A 23,013-nucleotide genomic window follows, 5' to 3' on the forward strand; every position below is an offset into this window, starting at 1 on the left:
ACCATAAGAACGGTGATAGGACAGACCTTTGGCATGCTCAGACAATACCTTTGCTGTCTGGAAGACCCTGCAACATTTGGCAGAGTGAGCCTAAAGGATTTGTTGTATTTTGCCGTAGGCTGCACAATCTTGTCACCAGGGACACCTCTTGCCACCAGCTAAGAATGTAAGGAGGTGTGGGAGGTGCTGTAGCTTTGAAGGGAGGAGGAAGAGAGGAAGTACCCCTGGGCGGCATGGTAGCACAGTGGTTAGCACCGTTGCTTCACCGCACCAGGGACCAAGGCCGGGATTCTCCCCTACCCGGCGGGGTGGGGGTCCTGGCGTATTGGAGTGGCGTCAACCACTCCAGCGTCGGGCCTCCCCAAAGGTGAGGAATTCTCCTCACCATTAGGGGCCAAGTCCTCACATTGAGGGGCTAGGCCCACGCTGGAGTGGTTGCCGCTCCGCTGACCGGCGCGAACGGCCTTTGCGCCCCGCCAGCCGGGGCCGAAAGGCCTTTGCCGGCCGGCGGAAGTCCGTGCATGCGTCAGTGCGTCAGCGGCTGCTGACGTCATACCGGCGCATGCGCAGGGGAGGGGGTCTCTTCCGCCCCCGCCATGGTGAAGGCCATGGCGGGTCGGAAGAAAAAGAGTGCCCCCACGGCACAGGCCTGCCCGCCGATCGGTGGGCACGGATTGCGGGTCAGGCCACCGTGGGGGCACCCCTCGGGGTCAGATCGCCGCGCACCCCCCCAGGACCCCGGAGCCCACCCGCGCCGCCAATCCCGCCGGCATCAGAGGTGTTTTGATTCCCACCGGCGGGAAAGGCCTGTCTGCGGGGGGACTTCGGCCCATCGCGGGCCGGAGAATCGCCGCGGTGGCCCGCCAACTGGCGGGGAGTGATTCCCACCTCCGCCGAATCTTGGGGGGTGGAGAATTCGGGACACGGCGGGGGCAGGATTGACGCCGGCCCCGGCGATTGGGGGGTCAGAGAATTCCACCCCAGGGTTTGATTCCCGTCTTGGGTCACTGCCTGTGCAGAGTCTGCACGTTCTCCCTGTGTCTGCGTGGGTTTCCTCCGGGTGCTCCGGTTTCCTCCCACAAGTCCTGAAAGACGTGCTTGTTAGGTGAATTGGACATTCTGAATTCTCCCTCTGTGTACCCGAACAGGCGCCTGAATGTGGCGACTAGGGGATTTTCACAGTAACTTCATTACAGTGCTAATGTAAGCCTACTTGTGAGAATAATAATAAAGATAATAAAGATTATTATGGTAGTCTCTTTCTGCCCGGACTGTCTGATAAACTCATTGGAGTGTGATACTGCTAACGGCAGCCCCAATACTCCATTCACCAACAATACCACTCCTTACAAAAGCACGATATTGCAGAGCCAGGAAATCTGTAAAGGAAAACACAGCAAATAGTGAAAACATTGGCCAGGCAGCATCTATGGCGAGTGAAACAGAAGTAATGAAGCAGATTGATGACATAGATTTTCCTTGTTTCCCGGCACAGATACAGTGGGCAGAATGACCTATTTCTGTGGCGCAACTTCTATGATTCTATAGTTCAGTGTTGCATCGAGATGTCCCTGAATGAGTACTGGAGGCAGCTCTGACCCAGCTTGGTACTGCACCATTGATAAGAGGACAGATTGTATGTGGTTCATGGAACCACTGCCACTTCACAGGGACTGCAGTTCAACAATCCTGTTTAGGACAGACCTTCAAGACCTTCTGGAACACTCTGCAAAAGTCCCTTTGAACTTTATTCCACAGCCGGTATGGAAAATGTCTGAACTGTTTACCCATCCCTAATTGCCCTTGAGAAGGTGGTGGTGAGCTGCCTTCTTGAGCTGCTGCAGTCCCCGCGGTGTAGGTATGCCCGCAGTGCTGTTAGAGAGGGAGTTACATTGCCTGAGCAACAGTGAAGGAACAGCGATACATTTCCAAGTCAGGATAATGAGTGGCCTGGGTGGGAACCTCCTATGGTGATGTGTGACTGAAGCCCTAGTCCTTCCAGATTATAGCGGTCATGGGTTTAGAAGGTGCTGTTGATGAGTTCCTGTTGTGCATCTAGTAGATGGCACACACAGCTGTCACTGTGTGTCGGTGGTGAAGGGAGTGCATGTTTGCGAATGAGGTGTCCAAACAGGCGGGCTGCTTTGTGCTGGATGGTGTTGAGCTTCTTGACTTTGTTGGAGCTGCACTCAATTAGACAAGTGGAGAGTATTTCATCACACTACTGACTTGTGCCTTGTAGATGATGGGCAGGTTTTGAGAGGGGGGGTCAGGAGGTGAGTTACTCGCCGCAGGATTCCTGGCCTCTAACCTGCTTTTGCAGCCACAGAATTTATTCCGGATTCAGCAATGATAACTCCATTGAATGTCAAGGGGCAATAATGAGATTCTTTCTTGTCGGAGGTGGTCATTCCTGGCACTTGTGGTACGAATGTGCTGAGCATTATGCAATCATTAACGAACATCCCCATTTCTGTCCTTAGAATGGGAGCTCTGCTCCTTCCACAGGTGAATGAAGAGGTAGGTATGTTCCAGAAACATATATATAGACAAATTCAAAGGTGCAAGACAATGCTTAGAATGCGAGCATTTGCAGGTAATTAAGTCTTTACAGATCCAAAGATAGGGGTAACCCCAGGTTAAAGAGGTGTGAATTGTCTCAAGCCAGGACAGTTGGTAGGATTTTGCAAGCCCAGGCCAGATGGTGGGGGATGAATGTAATGCGACATGAATCCCAGGCCCTGGTTGAGGTCGCACTCATGTTTGCGGAACTTGGCTATAAGTTTCTGCTCGGCGATTCTGCGTTGTCACGCGTCCTGAAGGCCACCTTGGAGAACGCTTACCCGGAGTTTCCTGCCTGGTGATTGTCGCGCGATGTAGACATGCATCAGGCAACGCAGAATCGCCGAGCAGAAACTTATAACTCTTCATTCACCTGAGGAACATACCTCTTCATTCACCTGAGGAAGGAGCAGTGCTCCGAAAGCTAGTGTTTGAAACAAATCTGTTGGGCTTTAGCCTGGTGTTGTAAGACTTCTTACTGTGCTCACCCCAGTCCAACGCCGGCATCTCCACATCTTAGAATGGGAGGGAAGGTCCTTGATGAAGCAGCTGAAGGTGGTTGGTGAGGCTTACAGATGAGGTTACGCATTGTGGTTGAGTACAATTCTGCTGCTGATGATGGGCCACAGCACCTCATGGTTCCTAGTCTTGGGTTGCTTGGTTTGTGCAGTGGTCACTTTTACCAACACTGTCATGGACAGATGCAGCTATGGCAGTCAGGCTGCTCAGTATGTGGCCACATATGTTTTCGCCTCTTGTTATTTCCTTCACCACCTGATGCAGAGTCAGACTTTTTCAAAATAATTTACAGAATGTGGGCCTCGCTGGTTAGGCCTGCATTTATTGCTGATCCCTAGTTGCTCTTCAGAAGGTGGTGGCAAGTTGCCTTCTTAAACTACTACATTCCTTGAGGTGTAGGTACACCAACTGTGCTGTTAGGGAGGGCGTTCCAGGATTTTCCCCCAGTGACAGTGAAGGAACGGAGATATATTTCCAAGTCAGGGTGGTGAGTGACTCGGAGGGGAATCTCCAGGTGGCGGGGTTCCCATGTATCTGCTGCTCTTGTCCTTCTAGATGGTAGTGGCTGTGGGTTTGGAAGGTGCTGTCCGAGGAGCCTTGGTGAGTTACTGCTGTGCATCTTGTAGATGGTACACACGGCTGCCACTGTTCGTCGGTGGTGGAGGCTTTGAATGTTTGTGGAAGGAGGAGAAATCAAGCTGCTTTTTCCTGGATGATGTTGAGCTTTGAGTGTTGTTGGACAAGTGGAGAGTGTTCCATTATACTCCTGACTTGTGCCTTGTAGATAGTGGGCAGGCTTTGGGGGGGTCAGGAGGTGAGTTACTCGCTGTAGGATTCCTATCCTTTGGCCTGCCCTGGTAGCCACAGTATTAACATGGCTAGTCCAGTTCAGTTTCTGATCAATGGTAACCCTCAATATGTTGATTGTTTAAATGCCCTTTAGGACTCGATTAGCTTGGTCTGTCCTGGTGTTACTCTTGGCGATGGGCACTGCCGTCCCCCTCCCAGAGTATATTCTGTGCCCTTGCCACCCTCCGTGCTTCCTCCAAGTGATGTTCAACATGGAGGAGTGCTGATCCATTACCTGAGGGGGAGGGCACTTGGTAACCAGCAGACGGCTTCCTTGCCCATGTTTGACCTGATGCCATTGGACATGGTGGGTGGCAGATAGTTCAGTTGCAATGGAAGTTGCAACATTGGTCATCGAACACCGCATCAAATTTCAGGCTTGCTGCCTCGGGTTGGTTGGCAAATTTGCACTCACTCATTGGTAGACAGTTCTTGATTTTTAAATGGATTTGACTATCCTATCTTTATCATAATTTTGAGTACTAACATTTCCTTGATGTTGTTGGTTCTGAGAGTTTGGGGCAGTGATTTGGAATAACAAGGTTAAAAAAAATCCCAAATATTACAATTAATCCATGGGTTGAGGGAGACATTTCTGATCATAAAAACCCACTTTGGCAATTTGTTGATCTGTTGCATACTATTCCATGGTGGCAAATCCAACAGCCACAAGAGAAATCACCTCCTTTATTAATATGTGCGGTTTCCAAATAAACAACATCACATAAGCCAAACCTCAATGCAGACTATCAATTAATATTTTGGTTCTAAACTGAGATAAAAATATAGTGCCTTCTTTCAATAATGTCTCAACATTGTTCCCGTACAAAAATTGCTTTGAAACAGATTTACTATTATGCAGGTAAATATGCCGCCTTTTCCTACACCTCAAGAGCCCAAAAGCAACACTGAGGATGTGAAATGAAACAAAATTTAAGGAGAACATTTAATCATTATTGACAGAAACTATAAGATGTTGGTTGGTGGTTTCTCTCACAAGATGGCAATAAACTCAGATCGGCAGGCTCATAGAATCATAGAATTTACAGTGCAAGTAGGAGGCCATTTGGCCCATCCAGTCTGCACCGGCTCTTGGAAAGAGCACCCTCCCCAAACCCACACCTCCATTCTATCCCCATAACCCACTAACCCTACCCAACACGAAGGGCAATTTTGGGAATCGAATCTGGGACCCTAGAGCTGTGAAGCAATTGTGCTAACCACAATGCTACCGTGCTGCTGGTTCTTATGAATAATTCATTCAAATAGGTTCTTTTGGATCTTTTCTGCCAGCTGATAAGGAAATCAATTAAAAGGCATGTTTCCAAAATTGCCCACAGTAGCAAGGCCCTTGTGCCATTGTGCTTACACTGAGGACTGGCTTTTATGTTCTCTCCCATCCCCCACCCCCAGCAAGTGTGCTTCCGGTGGGGAGGGGTCAACTCACCACCTTCCCTCGCTCCCCTAAACTCACCCCAATAATCTAGGGAGTGGCAGGTGCCAAAATGGCAGCCCGCCACCAGATTTAAATGGGTAATCAAGGCTTGTTACCAAGGCTTTTTGATCTTGATAAAACACTGCCCACACCATAAAATGTTTGGCCTGGACAGCCAGGTGGGGGAAAGCAGCCTGATATTTAACCTACCTTCTTCAAAGGGCGTGAAGGAGGGGAAGGTTCAATCTTCAGAGGCTGCCCTATATGGGGGGGGGGAGGGGGGGGGGGTGTTGGGGGGGGGAGAGCAGGTAACCTCCATAGAATCCCTACAGTACAGAAGGAGGCCATTCGGTTCATCGAGTCTGCACTGACCCTGTGAGAGAGCAGCACTCCCCCACCCTATCCCTGTAACCCCACCTAACCTCTTGGACACTGAAGTTTGATTTAGCGTGGCCAATCCACCTCACCTGCATATCTTTGGACTGTGGGAGGAAACCGGAGCACACGGAGGAAACCCACGCAGACACTGGGAGAACATGCAAACACCACACAGACAGGTCACCCAAGGTCGGAATCGAACCCGGGTCCCTGGCGCTGTGAGACAGTAGTGCTAACCACTGTGCCACCATCTGAAAGACTCCCCTCCGAATACCTTGGACCTAGTGGTTCCCTGGATCCCTAGGCCTTTTTGCTCTTCTTCCTGGAGTCCTGGGATCAGCTACCAACATGGCGTTGGCGGTGCAAGGCCGGATGGAGAGCTGACATCCTGCCCAAGCGAGGGGTGGAAGTTCCACACTGGACCTGTCCAATCTGCTCACAGCACATTGTGGCTGTGGAGTGGGTTGGCACCACGCTGAATTTATGGTGCAGTTGGGGTGTGGGGGTGGAGGGGGAAGCTCCACACCGACAGTCACCTAATATGGGGAAGTATGTTTTCACACAGCAGAGTTGTTACAGTGGTGGAAGCAAATTCAAGAATAACAATCAAAAGACAACTGGAAAAGGTGTGCAGGGCTATGTGGTTACAGCAAGGGAGAGGGATTAAATGGATAGTTCTTTCAAAGAGCCAGCACAGACACAATGAGCTGAATAGCCTCATTCTGTACTGTTTCGTTCTAAGATTCTAAAGGGATAGAATGTGAGGGACATAAGGAGTGAGGGAGAGTGAGGACTCAACACTGCCCTGAATTCTCCTCGCTGAAAAGATTAGTTTCTGGGCAATCGTAAGGCAATCGAGAGCTCTCTGCAGAAACTCTGTGCCAAAAACTAACTGGCACAATTTCCCTCACATGACCTTGATGTGACCACCTTAACGCTTATATATAAAGTCATGGAAACATGACTTTGTCATGCAAGAGATTTCTCTGACTTACAAGATCTTATCCATCCTCAATCCTCTGTTAACTTGAGCTCACCCATAACCCTGCTGCCCAGGGCCTGGGAGAGATGCAAAGCACCAGCACCCAGGCCCAAACAAATATTTTCCATCTCTACAATACTGGTAAATCCTCCTTTTTTTATATTGAAAACAACATTGAAAAAATAGTATTAACCTGTTGTCTCCAAAACATTCCCCTGGGATAATTTTGGGCCATTGCATTAAAGTTCATTGGCCCATATGCGGAAGGTTTCTGAATTTGACCACCCTGTTTTTTCACCTACATTGAGGAGACTGGGCTGGAATATACCAACTCCTGAGGCATTCAAGGTTGTGATTGGCCACTAATGACATCATTGAGAAACTTTCTTGTTGAATATTGGAAGCTGATTGGTGAACAGCAGAGGTTGGAATGTTCTGAACAATGGAAGTGATGAGTGAGTGATACTTTGTGGACTTTATCGAGAAAACTTTTTGTTGCAGTATAAAGATTTCACAACAAATATAATAAGAAGTCTTACAACACCAGCTAGCTTGAGACTCACCTGATGAAGGAGCTGCACTCCGAAAGCTAGTGAGTTGAAACAAACCTGTTAGACTTTAACCTGGTGTTGTAAGACTTCTTACTGTGCCCACCCCAGTCCAACGCCGGCATCTCCACATCATGGCTAACAAATATAATGGCACAATATTAGTAAATGAAGCCTTTTTCTCCCCATCCTGGTTGATATAGTACATAACCTAAGGGTTTTTCACTCTATTTTTCTGCAATATTATTAACAACTGACAAAGATATATGACACCTACTTATTAATTGATCAGTTAAATACGGAATATAATCATCTTAATGATATTAAAAGGAAGTTATCATTACAAAATATTTGAAGTTGAGGTCAATGCTGTAATTGTGATGATGTGTATGAACACACCAGATGGTACACTCAGTTTACCCAATGACTCTCTGACCATCGTCAATCAAACATTTAACACCTAAAGAAGAGATTAGTTTAAAGAAAGTTGTTTAATGAATCTTGAAAGAGAGAAAAAAATAAAATGCAGGTTTGGGGGTGGAGGGAGGTGTGGGTGGGGAGGGGCGTGAAGGTGTTGGGTGCGATGAGGGTTGGAATAAGACAGCTGGAAACTAGAGAAACACCAGGGTCTATGATTTCTCCCCTGGGCCCTGCTGCTATCCATATCCTGACCCATGCCAAGTCTTGGTCACCCATTAGCTCAGTCATCTAGATTGGCTCCAGGTCCAAGAACACTGTGATTTTAAAATTCACATCCTTCTGCTTAAAGCTTAAGTCTCTCTACAGCCTTTACCCTACCCTATCAATATAGCCTTCCTCAACCTTGCAAGATGTCTATGTTCCTCCATTTTTGACTTATTGTGCATTCCTATTTCCTTTGCCTAATAGTAGTGGCCAAACCTCAGCTGCCTAGGCCCAAAGTTCTGGAACTCCCTCTTTAACAGATCTCTACTTCTCTCTTCACCTGTATTAATACATTTTTATATACAGTTCTGTGTCAAATTTTGTTTGATAATGTACTTGGGGAGCAGCTTGGGGACATTGCATCATGTTAAAGGCTTGTATTATGTGAAGTGACAATTTCTTGTTGTGTCGAATGTGGACATCGGGGAAGTGATGGAAGCCAGGGGAGTGTGACATCATGCACATAGGCAACTTCCAATCAGTAGATATCCATGCCATACAGTCTGTCTAAATACTTCTAAACAATGTTTGAGAAAGCTGCTGGTTTCTCTGGACAGCTTGGATGTATCTGCTGTTGGAACCCTACCTATGGTCCAGGGTAACAGCCTTGTCAGTACCTGTAATGGGAACAGCTGCACTAAATTATTATACATCCAGATATTTCAATCTAGCCTCTGGTGACATGAATCACATCAAATCAACAAACATTGTATTGATGCATGACACAAAAGATGAATGCCATGTTCAAGCACACATTGTTTATTAACTTCCCCATGGATCTAGCAAAGCATAGATAGCCATAGCATAGCGATGGCAATTGTTACGAACCCCATAGAAACCGATAACTTTAAAAGAAAAGAGTTGAATTTCCCTGCGACCAATGAAAGGAACTGAAGAACAGGATATTGTGTCTTAAGACTTCTGGTGAAACAAAGTAAAATCAGAAAAGACAAATGTAACTCCATAGGCAACTAATAAATAGCAAAAGCTACTTTCGCAGTAACTAACAAATGCATTTGAAATATGTCCTATGAGACCTGTTTACCATATGTGCCGTACAGGAACCAATCCCACAGCTCACCAGCAGGGTCACCTCTCCCCACCATTTCAGGTCAAAACTTCCAGAGAGGTTCGACAATCTTTCCATTCCTTGTTCAAATTTTCTGCATCTGATTATCACCGGCACAGCACACCTAACACCATAAGATTATATTCAACAGAGTTTAGAAAAGTGAGAGGGGATCTGATAGAATTTATCAAATTCTAACAAGATTAGACAGGGTAGATTCAGAAAGATTGCTCTGATATTGAGGGAGTCCAGAACTAGGGGCCATAGTTTGAGAATAATAGGACTGAGGTGAGGAGAAATTTCTTCACCCAGAGAGTGTGAATCTGTGGCATTCGCTACCACAGAACATACTTGAGGCCAAAACATTGTGTAATTTCAAGAAGGAATTAGATATCGCTCTTGGGGCTAAAGGGATATGGGGGAAGGCTGGATAAGGGTAATGAACTTGATGATCAGCCATGATCATAATGAATGGCGGAGAAGGGCCAAATGGCCTCCTCCTGCTTTTATTTTCTATGTTTCCATAAGACCATAAGATATAGGAGCAGAATTCGGCCATTCAGCCCATCGAGTCTGCTCCGCCATTCAATCATGGCTGATATGTTTCTCATCCCCCATTCTCCTGCCTTCTCCCCATAAAGCCCTGATCCCCTTATTAATCAAGAACCTATCTATCTCTTGTCTTAAAAACACTCAGTGATTTGCCTCTACAGCCTTCTGCGGCAAAGAGTTCCACAGATTCACCACCCTCCGGCTGAAGAAATTCCTCCACATCTCTGTTTTAAAGGATCGTCCCTTCAGTCTGAGGCTGTGCCCTCGGGTTCTTATTTCTCCGAGAGTGGAAACATCAGCTCATTTACTCTTACTTCTCTAAATCTTCAGGAGTTCTGTCTGTTTTGTTCCGTTCCTTTTTAACGGAACTCAAGCTCTCACAGGCATCCTGCTTGGTTGTTGACACAAAACGATTCACCGGCATCCCCACAGCCTCTTTGTATCTGTATCTTAAACAGCAGTTATCCTTTTCCTGTGAGATACTAAGAGAAGTGTTAAAACTGGGACCCGATACTTTGATAAGTTTATGTTCGAGTTTCTGACCTAATGGCAACCACATATATAGGGCATATGTGAACTGGGGTTTTTAATCATGACTTCACAATCCCCCTTTTCAGAACGTTCTGTTTCACCCAGAGTTAAAACTAACATTTTAAAACATAACCACCTCGCAAAGTTCAGCGTTTATGACATCAGCTGTGGCTGAATTGCCACAAGTGCCGGGTATTATTGATATCAGCTATAAACTCCCTGTCTGAAAGCACTAACAATTTCATACACTGGAAAGAATTTCATTCACTAAATGTGCTGATAGGGTGATGGAAGCTACCTCATTCTACATGTCAATGCATGCTACCCATGGAAGCAATCAGGATTCTCTTATTCTCAGGGAGGGTAGTCTGCTGCATTCTTCAGCTCGAGCAACCAGTTGGGGAGAGCGTATTCACTTCAGCTCTGGTTAATATCCCCTTTCCGTCATTTGACACAGGCCAAAAGCAGTACAATGAATAACAGTGCTGCATGAATAATACTTGTGCGAACTATGATGAATATAAGAAATTGGCATACTTTATAGTTTGTATTGTAGTTCGTATTATAGTTTGTATGTAGGGGCAGCACGGTAGCATGGTGGTTAGCATAAATGCTTCACAGCTCCAGGGTCCCAGGTTCGATTCCTGGCTGGGTCACTGTCTGTGCGGAGTCTGCACGTCCTCCCCGTGTGTACGTGGGTTTCCTCCGGGTGCTCCGGTTTCCTCCCACAGTCCAAAGATGTGCGGGTTAGGTGGATTGGCCATGCTAAATTGCCCGTAGTGTCCTTAAAAGTAAGGTTAAGGGGGGGGGGTTGTTGGTTTACGGGTATAGGGTGGATACGTGGGTTTGAGTAGGGTGATCATGGCTCGGCACAACATCGAGGGCCGAAGGGCCTGTTCTGTGCTGTACTGTTCTATATCTATATCTATATTTTTGCAGTAATATTATTGAACCCTAGGTTAAAATGGTTACAGGCACAATGGGTGGGTTTTTCCCTCTACCCACGCTGGATTCGGGAACGGGGAATCGGTCGTGAGGCCGAAACCATGGACGGCGTCGAGCGTCCATCAGAATACCATGCTCCGGATCCTTGACAGAGGCTTCAATGGGTTCTGCTCCTGACGTATAGTAAATGCCATCTGCAAATCTTTAGCGGCCTGACCTGGTATTCTCCGGGGCCTCCGCTATGCTCCGGCTCCACCGGGATCATCCCTTCAGGAGTCACCAGCACGTGCCCTATCACCTCCTCCTCCCTCGGGTGCCCGATGGCCCCCAGGCTACTCCTTGTGATGGGGCTGTGACCGGAGCTAACCCCGAGGATCCCCCGCCACCTGACACTGCCAGATTGGAGGCCTGCTCCCATCTCGACCAGGGTTTTGATGCTCTCGGCCATGGAGTACACGGAGTGGACCATCTCCCTCTGGGACTGTGCCACATCACCCAATGACTGTGCCACCACCCTCTGGGTCTGTGCCACGTCACCCAGTGACTGTGCCATCACCTTCTGGGTCTGTGCCACCACCCTCTGGGTCTGTGCCATTTCACCCAATGACTGTGCCACCACCCTCTGGGTCTGTGACACCACCCTCTGGGTCTGTGCCACATTACCCAGTGACTGTGCCACCACCCTCTGGGTCTGTGCCACCACCCTCTGGGTCTGTGCCACGTCACCCTGTGACTGTGCCATCACCCTCTGGTCTGTGCCACATCACCCAGTGACTGTGCCACCTCCCCCTGGGTCTGTGCCACCACCCTCTGGGTCTGTGCCACATCACCCAGTGATTGTGCCTGGCTCAGGTCAGCCAGCGCCTGGGCAATGCTGCTGATGTTCTCAGCTATGACCCGCTGTCACTGGCCCATGCTCTGGATCGCCGCTGCAATGTCCAGGTGGCCCTAGTATATAGCTACCTGTGACTGGACAGCCTTGTTCTGGGCCTCGGCACTGCCCACACAGAGTGCTACAGGCCTTGGACATCCTGACTCATGGCTGATGCCTTTTCCATCAAGGCCTCCACTGTGGACAGCACTCGTGCGGTGTTGGCACCACCTCCGTAACCAAAATTAGGGCTCTGGTCCGGACCCATAACAAGGTGTTTGGGATTCGCGAGTGCCTGGATCAATTAGGGTTCCCCCAGCAAAGGCTCAAGAATTATAGTGACTTTGCTGAATCCTTATTAATTTGGTCATTTCAAAGGGATTGAGCCTTCCTAGCACAGAATGTATAGAGGTAGAAAGTTCTGGGGACAAATTAATTGATCAAGAGGATGCTTAGGGGAGAGAGAGACGTTGCTATGGCATGTGCCATCAGATGGTACATCATCAGCAAATTTTTCCCCTGGAAAGAATGTACCCCACTGACAGAAATCAGAAGCACCCCAAGTATTGCTTGCTTTTCTCTCATACGATGCTGACATCACCAGTTTTATGATATCTCTGGTAAAGAGGAAGCTTGCAAACACGAATCACCACGCAGGAAAGATAACAGACGGCCTTTATTGATACAATGCGTCAAGTACTGAATTGCCAAATATTTACATAATGTCTTGCTACTGCTATTATCACTACTACAACCAGGGGAGGCACGGTGGCACAGTGGTTAGCATTGTTGCCTATGGCGCTGAGGACCCGGGTACGAATCTCGGCCCTGGGTCACCGTCCATGTGGAGTTTGCACATTCTCCCCGTATCTGAGTGGGTTTCGCCCCCACAACCCAAAAAGATGTGCAGGATAAGTGAATTGGCCGCGCTAAATTGCCCCTTAATTGGAAAAAAAAATAATTGGGTACTGAGCTGGCAGTGCCACCTGGTCAGTTCCAGGCTGGCATCCTGCCAGAGGGCAAGCACCTGGGGGTGCTCCAATCCCCTGGGAGACCCCCACCAGTGCAGTTCCGTCTGGTCTCCGTTTGTGTGGACCAGAACTGGTCCAGCGCTCGCCCAAGATCTCCAAGGTGAAGGGGTTAGATCCCAACGCCTTGGGCAGATCATTAGAGTGAGACTAGCTAACCCACTCTAATATGCTGATTTGCCAAAAAATGATCCACCCACAAAGAGCAAAGAAAAGTACAACACAGGAACAGGCCCTTCGGCCCTCCAAGCCTGTGCCGACCATGCTGCCCGTCTAAACTAAAATCTTCTGCACTTCATCGGTCCGTATCCCTCTATTCCCATCCTATTCATGTATTTGTCAAGTCCCTTAAACAATGGGCGGGATTCACATCACGATGTCTCGTGAGATTGGGTTAGATCTTGCTAGGCATGGCGAGCCAGCTATATCCTGGAAGAGGCATCTCTCAGCATTTTCCGGCCACGCCACGTTGCCTTTCGGGCGTAACGTGGTCGGTAGATCGCTCTACTTATTTTCTACTATTAATGTGCAGCACTGTAAGGAACTCCGGCGCATGCGCGGACTCACGGCAGCCGGCAAAGGCCTTTCGGCCAGCCGTGGAGCCGGTTGGCGGGGCGCCGAAGGCCGTTCACGTCGGTCGGCGGGGCGCCAACCACTGCGGCGCGGGCCTAGCCCCTAAAGGTGCGGAGAATTCCGCACCTTTGGGGAGGCCCGACGTTGGAGCGGTTCTCGCCACTCCGGAACGCCGGGACCCCCCGCCCTGCTGGGTAGGGGAGAATCCCGGCCATGGATAGGATTGATATAGAGGGATATGGCACAAGGAAGTGCTGAGGATTTTGGAGATGGTTGGTATCATGACCGGTGATGTGTTGGGTAAGCTGGGTCTACGATGACTGCATTTACTGCAGTGGTGAGACAGGCTTCCAACACTTGAAGAAACGCAACTCGATTTTATTGAACACTTAAATATAATACATGCTTTAACTGTGGGTTGGCACTATGCTGACTTGACTGGAGACCTGAGGCTAACCTGACCAGACTATCTTGCTACCACATGGTGTTTGTTCTAGTTGCTGCTCACGGGCTCTGACTGTCTCAGAGGCTGGATCCCGAGAGAGCGTGAAAACTAGTGCCCTCTGGCTTTATAGTGGTCATGTCCTGTCTGGTGATTGGCTGCTGTGTTCTGTATGTTCACTGGTCATCCTGTGTGTCAATCACTGCCTGTCTGCACACCATCATATACCTGGATGTATATTATGACAACCGGTACAGGCTTGGAGGGCCGAAGGGCCTGTTCCTGTGCTGCAGGATTCCCAGCCTCTGACGTGATCTTGTCGCCACAGTTGGTCTAGTTCCGTTTCTGGTCAATAGTAACCCCTAGGATACTGATAGTGGGGATTCAGTGATGGTAATGCCGTTGAATGATAAGGGATGATGGTGAGATGCTTTGTTGTTGGAGATTGTCACTGTCTGGTACTTGTATGGCATGAATATTACTTGCCACTTGCCAGTCCAAGGTTGGACGTTGTCCAGGTCATGCTGCATTTGGACAGGGACTGCTTCAGTATCTCAGGGGTCGCGAATAATGCTGAACATTGTGCAATCATCAGCAAACATCCCTACTTCTGACATTATTAGCATAACCTACACTGGATCCAACCTGAAATCAGTGAAATGAGTGAGACGGGCTCCTCCTATGCGTATCATTCGATTTTGGTCCAGATTCAGCTTGCCTCCAGTGTAACACTGCTGGTGGTATTGTAGCTACTTTTGAATAATCAAATTCAAAGAGTGTCAGTGGCTTAAATTGTATTATTTAAGGCAGTAGCTTTTGATTTTGGTGCACTGACATCTGAAATTGAAGGAAAAGATAATTTCGAAATGGAAATTCAGAATAAACACACAAACTTGCAGTGAAAAGAAGACACTCTTACCTATTGGGATCTACCATTGACTCACCAGTTGCTACACTATTCATTGGTATACAAGCAGTGAAAGCAGGTACACATCTGGCTGCTATTATCCAGAGATCACTCCTTGTATACAGCAGAATAAATCAAAATGACTTCTTTCTTCTCTTCTGCACCCAACAACCCATTATGCATTTACGCTGATCGTGAGCATATTGTTGTCGTGGCATTGTTGTGCAGCTGCAGCTTGTTGCTCTGGAGATTGTGAATGAGCAAATGGCCATTGCCATGGTAACCGTTATGAATGAGTTATGGCCCGTTGCCATGGTAACAGTTATGAATGAGCAGTGGCTAGTTGCCAAGGAACCTATGTGAATAAGCAGTGGTCTGTTGCTATAGAGATGGTGTGAATGAGGAGACACCCGGTGACATGATTCTATTGACTAGGTTTCAGAAATGTACGCATGATGAAGCTTTGCATTTGAAATGATTGATCTCACACTAAAATTGTTTGAGAAGTCAGATCTGGGATATGGGATTTTATACCTTAAAAAATTAAAAATCAGGTGATAGTGCTGTTTTCATAACTAGAAAGAAGCATTTAAATATCTCCACAGATTCAGTCACCTCATAGCAACTCAGTTACTCCCTCAGATTGCGAAGGAGAGGCAAAGAAGGTGCAGGATGATTTATGTTCTTGATAATAAGTATATGTAACATAGTAAAGTCAAGTGCCTCTGAATGAGCAATACTGCCAGGCCAATGAGTTTGCAAAGGAAGATAGTCAGGGTGTAATACCTTGTTGCCTTATTGCCTGAGGGTAGCAAAAAGGCAAAACATCCAGGGATTCCTCTTTTGACCTTGTTACCCCTGCTGAAACATGGCTATGTCGAATGACCCTAGGATTGGTTTCTGCTGTGCATAACCTAGCAACTTCAAATATAAAGTAATTGAACTGGATAGTGACGGTGCCCAAAAAGCTGTACCAAAATTCGAATTAGGAGAGGAAGGGGAATAATTAGAGCAAGCTGGGAAAAACACCCGGTATTATCAGCTGGGAAAAAAACCCGATATTATCAGCAGAGATGTACGTGTGGCAGCAACAGTGCAATCTAGAACATAACTGCACTTGTACCACTGGGTGATGTTGTGCAAATCAGGATGCCAGTTATATGATGTTCGGCTGTTCAAACTAAACTCCACTTACTTGCTCAATCTATAAAAGGGTCATTTAGGAGTCTGGTAACAGCGGGGAAGAAGCTGTTTTTGAGTCTGTTCGTGCGTGTTCTCAGACTTCTGTATCTCCTGCCCGATGGAAGAAGTTGGAAGAGTGAGTAAGCCGGGTGGGAGGGGTCTTTAATTATGCTGCCCGCTTTCCCCAGGCAGCGGGAGGTGTAGATGGAGTCAATGGATGGGAAGCGGGTTTGTGTGGTGGACTGGGCGGTGTTCACGACTTTCTGAGGTTTCTTGTGGTCCTGGACCGAGCAGTTGCCATACCAGGTTGTGATGCAGCCCGATAGGATGCTTTCTATGGTGTATCTGTAAAAGTTGGTAAGGATTAATGTGGACATGCCAATTTCCTTAGTTTCCTGAGTTTTCTTGTGCTTTCTTGGTGGTTGCATCGACGTGGGTGGACCAGGACTGTTTTTTGGAGATGTGCACCCCTCGGAATTTGAAACTGCTAACCATCTCCGCCTCAGCCCCGTTGATGCTGACAGGGTTGTGTACAGAACTTTGCTTCCTGTAGTCAATGACCAGCTCTTTAGTTTTGCTGGCATTGAGGGAGAGATTGCTGTCGCTGCGCCACTCCACTATGTTCTCAATCTCCCTCTGGAATTCTGACTTGTCGTTATTTGAGATCCGGCCCACTATGGTCGTATTGTCAGCAAACCTGCAGATGGAGTTGGAACCAAATTTTGCGTTACTTTTTGTAATTTACCACTAACATTTGTTTTGAAATTTGCTGATGTTATATCACAGATATATGCTAATTAAGCATGTATTTAACACTATAATGTCAGGGGGTGCAGTGGTGTAGTGGTATTGTCACTGGATTAATAATCCACAGACCCAGGTAATGTACCAGGGACCCGGGTTTGAACCCCACTACAGCAGTAGTTTGAGGTTAGTAAATAACTGGAATTAAAAGTCTAAAGGTGACCATGAAACCATTGTTGATGGTTGTAAAAACCCATCTGGCTCACAATGTCCATTAGGGAAGGTAATCTGCCTCCCTCACCTGGTCTGGCCCACATGTGGCTCCATTTCCACAGCAACATGGTTGACTCTTAAATGCCCTCTAAGCCTCAGAGTTCAAGGAGAAATTAGGGATGAACGGTAAAAACTGTCCATATCTCATGAATGAATTTTTAAAAATCACTGAATAACATGCTTGTAGATGATGCCATGTGTGTCCAATTGGCTTACCCAGGTCCAAATTTCAGATGATCTGAAATTTACTCTCGCCAAGCCATTTTTCCTTTAATTGAAAATGCTCATTAAGAACTATCTTTCTATTAAATGCGCTGCTGAATCTCCAATGTCCCTGTATTATTCTTTTGCACGGGTACAGTTACGCTTAATGTTACTAAACACCTTCCAGACTGCAAAGCATTTTGGAAATAGACGTCTCGTTGGGTCATTTGGACATTAATTGCTGTTGAGAGGCAGAGTTTCCAGATTGGCTGATGCTTACAGACAGTGGCGGACTGAGTCTAAAAATATTGGTTGCCAGGAGACAAAGGGGGCCCACCCACAACTACAATGCTATCATTTAATTTTCATAACGAATAAATAAAATTTTCAAAAAATACATATGGATAAAAGGGTACAATTAAAATTTTTGTGGAAAAAATGTGTATTTCTTAGTAATTAGAGTGTGCATGTACTGTACATATTACTGGCAGTAGATACCAAATGTAAATACAGAATATTAATTGCATTTTTAATTTTTAATTTTTTATTTTAAGTAATTGGTTGATATTTTTAAATAGTTTACTGCACAATTTACACATTAACATAGTTCAAAAGCACAATAGAGCATTGCATGCAGTCCACTATATTAAGAGCAATCGTTTGTGTTCGCTAGATGATTGTGTGAATCTGCCAATAATTGCTTCTGCATCCAATTCATCTAACAATTCCTTTTCAATGGATAGCAACATGGATGATTCCAAATTCTCCTCAGACAGCGAATTTCTTAACCTTGTCTTTATGATCTTTAGCTTTGAAAATGTCCTCTCACATTGTACTTGAGTAACTGATAGTGTGCAGATGACTTTATAAAGTTCATAAAGGTTATCATATGCCTTGTCATGAATTCTGTTGGATGCCAGAATTTTTAGTACACACGATGGGCAAGTGCTGCAAATTTTACAATTGTTGCAACTGGAATCCATATTCTCACCATCATTAAGCAATAGCTTTAATACATCAAAGTTTGAAGCAAAAGAAAACAATTCCAATATTACTTGATCTTTGCTGATTTGTGGAAACAGCTTAATAATACCTTCCAATGCTTCATCTTCAAGGCCCTTCTCTGCAATAGTTTTAAACGTTGCTGGGTCCAAGCAGGACAAATCTTTATACAACTGTTTGTGTTGTACAAAGCGTGATTCTAGTGACTGGACAATGTGATCCATTATTAGGTTAAACACATTTACCCGAAAATCAGCTAGAGAATCTGAGGAATTTCTTTCATCATCAATAAGCTCATCTGCCATTCTTTCCTTCTTCCTCTGCCTCTTAACTGGCAATGCTGTTTCCAACACATCAATTTCCAATGTTTGATTTTCATCCATATTCATCTGTGAAATCCTGTCATTACATTTATTTACAAATTCCAAAGCCTTGCTGTGAATGTTATCAAATGTTCTTGTCTGTTCCTTCAACTTTGTTGTAGCTGAATCTACCAAACTCCATGCAGTAAACATATCTAAACCACTTGTCTGTAGATAACTTGATAACGGGGTTGTAGTTTCAAATATATACAAGTAAGTAAATGCTGTCAATATGGTTTCAAACTTTAGAAGACTTTGAAGTAAAACATTTGCTTCATGTTTTGTTTTTGCATCAAACTTTTCTGAATCTTGTATCATTGATAAGCATGTCAATAGATTTACGAAAGTACTGGCAGAGGCATCATCAAAACGTCCAAATATAGTTGTTGCTGCATTGGATTTTCCTGACCATCTGGTCTCACCAATTAGCTTTAATCGTTTCATTTTTTCTTGTCCTAGATGTTTTCCAACAACTTCTATCCATACACCCATTCTCTTGTATGATGCTTTCACAAAAGTTGCTATATTCTAATGCAAATTGAAAAAAGAAACTGCAGGCACACAACATTTTGTTGTTTCAGTTATCACCAAATTCAAGACATGGGCATAGCACCATATATGAACATGTTGATCAGCCACATCAGCAATTTTACTTTGTAAACCATTATACTGGCCATGGTAGCTTGCAGCGCCATCTGTGCTATCAGATACACATTTTTGGGGGTCAATTTTAAGATGCTGTACTGTTTCAATCAATAGATCAAAAAGTCCCTGTCCTGTACCATCATTCCTTGGCACAACTGAAAGTAGTCGCTCACAGATAATACCTTTAAGCACATACCGAATAATAATGCTAAACTGATCGATGGATGAATTATCTTGTGTTGAATCAACCTGAAAAGAATAATATTTTGCTTGAGAAACTTCATGACTAATTCTTGTATCATATTCTTCATAATTTTGATTAACATGTTTATAGTTGTTTTACTCAGGTATATAACAAGTCCACCCTGGCCTTTACTTTGAGCCTTTCCTTGTTGCTCTAATCATTTGATTCTTTGTTTAGACTTGTTTTGCACTACAGAAACGTGAGCTGCCATAATGGGGTCATATTTTGCCATCATCTGCACTGTAGCTTAAAAATTGCCATGATTCAGAATCTCATTATCTAGAGTGTAGGCCGATTAATTTCTGTGACCTCGAAAAGGAAGTGCTTGCTTCTTGCCTAACATCTTTATGATGTCTATAATCCTCATGACAATACTTCTCTGCTTCAATACTTCTTCTTTCCTTTTAATTAGTGATGCTGCAAAAATTTATCTAAGGTGCGATCATTAACCACACTGATATATTGCTGAGCATTTCTGACATGTGTTGTTGTCAATTCATGTAAAATCAAGCTCTGGCTAATACGCCTGTAGTCACTAAAGCCACGTACAAAGGGTGATGGATTACAAGTGTTGGGAAACTCAAAGGCTCAGCAGTATGAACAATATAAGCATCTATTTTCTTTGTTATATGTTAGCCATTTTCTTGGGACTGAGTCATTCTTAATTTTCCTCTCATACAAACGAGCGTCAAATGGCAGATCATCAAGTGGGTGAAGTGGATGTTCAGCAAAAACTGTTTTAGCTTTGCTCGTGATGGATATTGGAAGATTCCAGTAATTGATCTTTCATTTTCTTGCGTAGGTTCATTTACAGGATGTGCTTCAGAAACCAAGTCATTTATGCTTGAAGGAATATCTGATTCCCTGTCACTAGTTGAAGCTATGTGTTCAGATGTTGCAACTACAGGCAGTACAGATACCGGAACAAGGAAGCCAGAAGAAATATTGGGCCTGGGTTGATTAGTAATGGATGCACTTGTATTTGTCTCTACATTCAAAGTAGCTCTTCTCTGTTCTTGTAACTCGCATGTCATTGCATCATCACCATGAGCATTGTTTCTTGCTTCTTGATTATTTGTTGCAGAATTGGATATTGATGTGGATTGTGCTTGTGGTATTATAAACTCTGTAATAGGCCTGCATCGCTTGGCTGATTCCTTCCTTTCTGCTTCTTTTTGTTCTTTGCGTTTTAGTGACCCAGATTTATGCTTTTTCTTTTCCATGCTGGTTGGGGTAATATTCCTGAAATAAAAACTTAATTAAAAATAGCCCACATTGGGAAAAATGAATATTGATGATTGCAAGAATAACTTGAAGGAACGCCAGATAAACCCCTACTTGATAAAAAATATAAAATAACTTACTTACACTTCAATAGGCTATGTTCATTAGTCAATACTACTGTGGCCTATGCAGCTTCAGAAGAGGCGACAATCCACTGTTCAGTGTTCACACCAGCAAGCAACTGAGACAACTGTTGAAACTTAGAAGTTTGGTCCGACTATAGTAAGACATTAAGAATGGTCCCACGACCAAAGTTAACATGTCCAGTTTGATACCAGTGTAGTGTTACAAGTCGCAACCCTTTGAGTTTACCGATCATGGCTTATCACTTCAATATCTTTGACCTCATGATTCACGGTCAACGGTACCGCTTCTCCTTTTCGGTGACCTCACGACCCTATGTACTGCTTGATATCCTTTCAAGTTGCCGACCGTCTCAAATCACGAACTGTAACTTTATCTTTAAATTCACACACTCTAGCTGAAAACGTGGATTTCCAACTATGTCCGACCCGGGTGAACCAGCCCCCCCCCCCCCCCCCCCCCCCCCCATCCACTCCTTTTCACACCCATGTAACACTGCTTTATTCCTTCATACACTGAGTGATTATTTGTTTGTTTCTTTATTGCATTTTTATTTGGTATTGCACTTTTTAAAAACAATTATATTTTATTAAGTTAGAATACAAATCTCAGGAAAGAAGTTGGAGATTTATTTATCTAATTAATTATAATTTTTAAGGGCCCTTCAGAGATTCACGGGGCCCTTCTTGGCTCTCCGGGCCCCGGACCGATGTACCGGCTGAACCAAGACTACTGCTTGATATCCTTTGAAGTTGCCGACCATCTCAAATCACGAACTGTAACTTTATCTTTAAATTCACACACTCTTGCTGAAAACATGGAATTTCCTTAATTATGCCCGACCTGGGCCCCCCTATTCCACATCCTTTCATTACCTCCTCTGCTTCGTTCCTTTTCATGCATTGCTTATTTGTGTCCTGTTCTCTTTTTTTTTCTTATTCCTTTTTATTACTAAAACAGTTGTCTGTGTTTGTTTCTTTATTGCATTTTTATTTGATATAGGGGGCCCACTTCATCAGGGGCCCACTTGCCATCGGGCAAGCTGACACCCTGGCCAGTCCGCCACTGCTTACAGATGTATGGTCAGGAAAATCAACAGGAAATAAACTGCCATTTTAATATCGAAAAATATATTTGATTCTTGAAATGTCACAGATACATTTTATGCTTTTGTTATTGGGTAGATATATATATTTTTTTAATTTAGAGTACCCAATTCATTTTTTCTAATTAAGGGACAATTTTGCGTGGCCAATCCAGTTATGGGGTAGATATTAACCACTTAAAAAGGTTGCAGGAGAGAGAGTCCTGGGAGTTCTCCCCAACGAAATGGACAACAATCCAGTGGTGGACATTGAGAGGGGGGGTGGGCCGGTTCACCCGGGTCGGACATAGTTGGAAATCCACGTTTTCAGCTAGAGTGTGTGAATTTAAAGATAAAGTTACAGTTCGTGATTTGAGATGGTCGGCAACTTGAAAGGATATCAAGCAGTACATAGGGTCGTGAGGTCACCGAAATTGAAGTTTAGGTGGCATTTTAAAATGGGTGCCATGTAGTGGCACAGTGGCAGTTAGCAATGCTGCCTCACAGTGCCAGGGACCCGGGTCCAATTCTGACCTTGGTTGCAGTTTGCACTTTCTCCCCGTGTCTGAGTGGTTTCCTCCGGGGTCCCGGTTTTCTGGAATTCCTATACTGCAGCTTCGGGCAGGACCAAAACATACAAACGTGGTTTGCAGGGCCCCTCCCACATCGTTATGTCCTGATTTCCCTTGATGTAACCTTTGCTCTGATTCCTAATTTCCGTTTAATGTGCAAGTAGATTGACATTGTGAAACAGCTTACAGGGTGGGTGACCTGTGTAGAAAGTTACACTGGTGCAGTGGTGGGGTATTCTTTTGTGGTTGAAGTTGAAAGAACACGAGTTAAAGATGCGTACTTAACCCATGATATGCTGATACGGAGATGCTTGGTGATGGTGCTCGGTGACCCAAATAAAAAACATTGCATTCTGCAGGACTAATATTTCTCCCCTTGATGGTAGTTACCATGAAAGATGCCAAAACTGTCCATAATTTATTTCAATCCTGATTTTCTACCTGTTTGTTAAAACCGC

At 45.2% G+C, this 23,013-nt stretch overlaps 1 protein-coding gene and 1 long non-coding RNA gene across 12 annotated transcripts in view; one reads left to right on the forward strand and one right to left on the reverse strand.

Moving 5' to 3' along the window:
• The window catches only part of LOC119957093, a 120,964-nt gene extending 105,875 nt beyond the window's left edge, over positions 1–15,089 (reverse strand). Inside the window, exon 1 of one of the 2 annotated variants that reach the window (XR_005458745.1) lies at positions 14,913–15,089. This is a non-coding gene — a long non-coding RNA (uncharacterized LOC119957093). Of the gene's footprint in view, positions 1–14,887 lie in introns of both variants that reach the window. The other variant, XR_005458742.1, reaches the window with a different exon arrangement.
• Positions 1–23,013, forward strand: part of cacna1ab (calcium channel, voltage-dependent, P/Q type, alpha 1A subunit, b) — a 617,073-nt gene that overhangs the window by 265,748 nt on the left and 328,312 nt on the right. The window lies entirely within an intron of this gene.

This window comes from Scyliorhinus canicula, chromosome 25 (genome assembly GCF_902713615.1).
Source record: "Scyliorhinus canicula chromosome 25, sScyCan1.1, whole genome shotgun sequence".
Taxonomy (NCBI): domain Eukaryota; kingdom Metazoa; phylum Chordata; class Chondrichthyes; order Carcharhiniformes; family Scyliorhinidae; genus Scyliorhinus; species Scyliorhinus canicula.